Source organism: Calypte anna, chromosome W, assembly GCF_003957555.1.
Source record: "Calypte anna isolate BGI_N300 chromosome W, bCalAnn1_v1.p, whole genome shotgun sequence".
NCBI classification, from domain to species: Eukaryota; Metazoa; Chordata; class Aves; order Apodiformes; family Trochilidae; genus Calypte; species Calypte anna.
In genome coordinates, this window is record NC_044276.1 from 12,854,617 (window position 1) to 12,860,045 (window position 5,429).

At 49.2% G+C, this 5,429-nt stretch overlaps 1 pseudogene; it reads left to right on the forward strand.

Annotated features, from left to right (window-relative positions):
* The first annotated feature begins 700 nt into the window (after positions 1 to 700).
* On the forward strand, positions 701 to 3,114 carry LOC115600099 (annotated as a pseudogene).
* The last annotated feature ends 2,315 nt before the right edge of the window (positions 3,115 to 5,429 follow it).

Consider the following 5,429-nt stretch of genomic DNA (forward strand, 5'->3'; position numbering starts at 1 on the left):
TTTGCATCAAACTGGGTCCCCGTCTCGCACTGCGACACCAGCCATCCTCTGCAGATCTGCTGCCCTCCCTAAAGTCTGCTATCTGTCACACAGAGAAGCAGAAATTCCATGGGCTTCCGCATTAAATTTTTCTTTAGGTATTTTGGGGAAACTATCAGATCAAACCAATCTCTTTAGCTCTGCTCTGCAGTGTGGTGGTGCATTGGGGGTGAAAATGCTGAAATTCTCTTGGATTTCAGGAGTGGATTTATTCTGAGATCCTTCCCTTTTCCTTTTTACCAATTGCAGTTAGGCTGCACTGACCTTTCCTGCTCCTTTATGGACATTCAAACAGGGTAAGACAGGGTGTTTTAAAAGGACATGCCAAAGGTGTTCATGAAAAGGGAGAAGCTATTTGTGTGTCTCTAGGAGAAATCTAATAATGTTTTTTGAAGGAACACTGGTCTTACTGCTCCCATTTTTTCTTCTACTGATAGGTCTATATCCCTATAGGCAGGAGATGTCCAACAGCATCTCCATCAGACAGTTCCTCCTCCTGGCATTTGCAGACAGGTGGGAGCTGCAGCTCTTGCACTTCTGGCTCTTCCTGGGCATCTACCTGGCTGCCCTCCCGGGCAATGGCCTCATCATCACCACCATCGCCTGTGACCACCACCTCCACACCCCCATGTACTTCTTCCTTCTCATCCTCTCCCTCCTCGACCTGGGATCCATCTCCACCACTCTGCCCAAAGCCATGGCTAATTCCCTCTGGGACAACAGGGACATCTCCTACAAAGGATGTGCTGCACAGCTCTTGATCTTTTTCTTCTTTATAGTAGCAGAATTCTCTCTCCTGACCATCATGTCCTACGACTGCTATGTGGCCATCTGCAAACCCCTGCACTACGGGACCCTCCTGGGCAGCAGAGCTTGTGTCCACATGGCAGCAGCTGCCTGGGGCACTGGGTTTCTCACTGCTCTGCTGCATACAGCCAATACATTTTCACTGCCCCTCTTCCAGGGAAAAGCCCTGGACCAGTTCTTCTGTGAAATCTCCCAGATCCTCAAGCTCTCCTGCTCACACTCCTACCTCAGGGAACTTGGGCTTATTGTGGTCAGTGTTTATCATTTGTGTGTTTTGTTTTCATCGTGGTGTCATATGTGGAGATCTTCAGGGTTGTGCTGAGGATGCCCTCTGAGCAGGGAAGGCACAAAGCCTTTTCCACGTGCCTCCCTCACCTGGCTGTGGTGTCCCTGTTTGCCAGCACAGCCATCTTTGCCTACCTGAAGCCTCCTTCCATTTCCTTCCCATCCCTGGATCTTGTGGTGTCATTTCTGTACTCAGTGGTTCCTCCAGCAGTGAACCCCCTCATCTACAGCATGAGAAAACAGGAGCTCATGGGTTCTCTGAGGAAATCATTAGGGTTTCTCAGCACCCATAGGAGTCCTCCTGTCTTCTGCAAATGACTCACACTATGTGTCAGGACATTCGAAGTCTGTCATCCTTTATATTTTTTCCTTTTTATTCAGCTGTCATTTTAATTCCTTCAAAGTAATTTCATTACTCTTCTTTCCTACATTATTATGCATCCACCTATTTGACCAATAAACTTTGTGAAAATGGAGAGCCTCTCCTGGGTTTAAGTGAAACCCCCTCTCTGGTTGTAGCAGCCCTGGGAAGGCTGCTCTGTGCCTGGAGCAGTCAGAGCTCTTCAGGAGCACAAGGGACAGGGCTGTTGTGCTGTGCTGGGAAGAGGGGATGGTCCCGATGGGCTTTAGACCTCTGTAGATCTCCTGGAGAGGAGAGCAGGGGACACAGGGTGCCTCCTGCTCCTTTTGCCATGCATGGTCACCCATTTGGGGCTCTGAGCTCTCTCTGCTCCCCAGGAGCTGCTGTGCCCTTCAGAGGGGCTGGGGCTGTGGTGGGACTGCCCAGAGCAGCCTGGGGTGGGCAGTGGTGTGGGGCCAGTAGCAACTGGGCTATACTGGGAGAGAGGGGAGGGGAGGTGGGAGAGCCTGGAGGGAGCTATTTTGGGCTGGCAAGTGAAACCCTGGCAGAGAAAACCATGTGTATGTAACTGGCCCTGCATGGCCATGGAAGGGAGACACCAATGGTGCTGAGGAACACCAATTGTGCCCTGCAAGAGTACTTGAGGGCAAAAGCAACATCTCCCATGGCTGTTTTGGAGACCAAGGCTGAAGAAGAAGGGAAGTTCAGGGCTCCTGCTGATGGAGGACAGGGATCTAAGGAAGAGGAGACATCAATGGTGCTGAGGGACTCAATGCCTTCTGGGATGGAGTCTTTCCTCAGGAGCTCTCCCAGGCCTCTCTGCTCCATGAAAGGCGTCAAGGAGCAGCAGAGCTCATCTGGAAAGAAATCTCAGAAGGACAAGTGCCAGTGTCTGCCCCTGCAGGGGACTCACCTGGGCCATGGCACAAGCTGGGGCTTCCTGGCCAGGAGCAGCCCTGTGGGAAAGGTCTTGGTGGGCACTTGTCATGACCCGGGGAGGGCACCCAGGGAGACACAGCTCGCACCCCCTTGCTTTCTAAACTCTTTCTCAGAGACAAGCCAAGGTGCTGCTGGATCCAACCTTAGTGCCAGACCTGGCCCTGCTGGGGAGAGGGACTGAAACCATACGATCCCAGAAAATGCTCGACAGATCCTCTGACACCACTGACTGGTACAGAGTGAAAGGACTGAGGGTCACATTACCACTTAGAGGAGCAATTGTTTCCCTAGGAAAGAAACAAAACAGGCCTAACAATATCAGACAAGCAAACAGCGATAAGAGGAATGTCCTGGGGCATTCCTAAATCCCCAGCCCAGAGCAAGACTGATTAGAGGGATGGGATCAGAAGCATCCATCCCAGACTCTGAGACACACACTCTTCTCAGCCCACATCACCCTTAAGTCTGTCCATGAGTTTTTATTCATCCCAGCAAAACTCCAGACTGTACCCTGGGGAAGTTTCCACAAAGGTGGTATGGGCAGTCCTTTTGGAGTGATCTTGAGAAACACAAGTCTGGTCTGTCACATCCCTTCACACCCAAAAAGTTCCATGACTTTATGATGGAACTTCTCTTGGTAGTCCAAAACCTTCACAAAGGTCACTCTGGAAGGTTCAGATTGAAGGGAAAGAACAAGAAATCACCAGAGAGAGACACCAGCGAAGGTCTGGAAATGCTGGAGTGAGAGTTAGGTGGGAAAGCAGGAAGGGTGACAACAGCCTGAAGGGAAGAAGCTGCAGGCATGGACAGTGTAGGACAGCCTGCAGGAGAGGTGGCCAAGGGCTCAATCAGGTCTGAAAGGCCCAAAAGATCTGTGGGCTTTGTCACATATGCCATGGGAGTTGCCTTGACCATCAAGGTCTATCAGGAACATTTTTTTTTTTGCGAATCTAGAATTTGTTCCTTGCCCCTGGTATGGGAGGCCAGGAAGTGTCAGAGAATTGTAGCGGGAGGAGCCTTTCTTGCTCCTGAGGCTCGACAAGCTGCTGGTCTCTCCATGGCCTCGCACAAGAGTGAGCTGCTCTCTGTGGGTGTGTCCCACCTTTATTGGCCCCCTGGTAATAGGGGGCCTGCCCTAACCAGGCACAGGTGGACTCACACCCACTCTTTGGCAACTCGAGGCACCTGGTTTATCTTGTTTCTCTACAGAGAATTTTCCTACATTTGTCCTCGTTCACCCTTACAGCCCACTGCCCCAGGAAGAGCCCTGATCATTCTGTGAGGGACAGGATCTTCCTTCCCAGGATGTGGGGTTAGGGCTTGGCCTTTCTGCTGCATCCAACAAACCAAAGGCTTTTCTCAGCATTACAGCCACCAGCACAGGGCCTTTGCCTCCTGCAATCATGGCCTCCAGGGATCTGCTCTAATGAGGCCGTGGGGAGGCTCTGGCAGACTCAGGGGGGCCCATCAGTGTGTGAAAGTATTTTGGGTTTTTCTTCTGACTGACTTTATCTGAGACTTTTTGCATTCTTCTCTCAGTATCCGAATTTATTGTAATGAGCCTCAAAAGCCCAAAGGAATTCTTTATCTTTTTGGAATTTCCCTCATGTCTTCAAGACCTATATATCTCCATGAAGTTATTAATATTTTCCTGATGGAATTCAGGAGGAAGATTTCAAAGAACACCTTTTCACTCTTAATAGAAAGGGAGTATTTCATTACTTTGTACTTCAGAGGAGACGTTCTAGCAGCATTCTCCAAGTGATAATGACCCAGAGGAGGTCTGCACCAGCAGGAGAAGCAGTTCCGTGAGGTCTGACCCTGGATGGACACCCTTGCTCCTCACCTCCCCAACCCCACCACTGCTCTCCTTGGCCCCTGGCACTTGCATCACTTCTCCTCCCATCAGACTTCTCCCTTGATCTCTGCAGCTGGATGGTACAGCTCCTTTGCACCAGCTCCCCTCTCTTTTCCTTAGAGAACTGCTGCACACGGGCACAGCAGGAGTTTTCCTCTTTGCAAACAATCAAACACACTCCTCAACCATAGGCTAAGTATGAGCTGCCCCTAATGAGGTCACCTTTCTACAAGGTATAATCTTATGAGAAATACTTTGTGTCGGGGGACACAAAAAGATGGACACAAACACAATGACAGAGTTGGCTAAGGAGACAATGAGAGTGCTGAAATGTTTGTGAGCTTTGACTTGCTGAAGGTGAGAGCATATGCGAGAGGAAGAGGAATGAGCAAATGAGCAAAGAGGAGTATTTAATTATTAAAATTTTCTTGTCTCAATCCATTCCTCCACCTCACTGCTGGGGGAAAGCTGAGTGAGTGGCTGAGTGGTGCTCAGTTCCTGGCTGGGGTTCAACAACAAAGAAAGATCTGATCAGAGCATGTTGAAACATTAAGTTGTAATTTTTCCCCATATGGGTTTCACAGTTACTGGTCACCATGTCGGTTGGTTTGGTCTTAGAGCTGTTCTTACAGCTGTGGGATGTCACACCTTCCTCACTCCTTGTTTAGCTGAATGTCAGCTCTGCAATCTGCTTAAGGGTATCACTGGGCTGTGCCTTTAGCACTGATGGTGACATTGACCCGGTACCTGCAGCCACCATAGTTCAGGTGACACCTTCTACGGACTGTTATGTACATTTTTCACTTTTTTTCTTAGGAGAAACTGGTGAAAGATCTCTACTTTGAATGTTATCTTCTGGAAATTAGTTTTAATTACAATTTTCCCTTTTTTGCCTTTATGGATGGGACATTATTCCTCTTCTTCTTGTTCCCCCAATCGCTAACTACAGTAGCTGAAGTTCTGAAAATTTCTACTGTCCTTGGGATGTCAAAACCTGTGTGGTCCCATTTCTAGGAACCAACATGGCCTAGGGTGTGGTTAATGTCTTATTCAAGTGTCCTGGTTTGGGCCAGGATAAAGGTGATTTTCTGTCTTGTACTTTTGCTTTTAGCTAAGTCTCTTGTAAGTAGTTGCACTTGC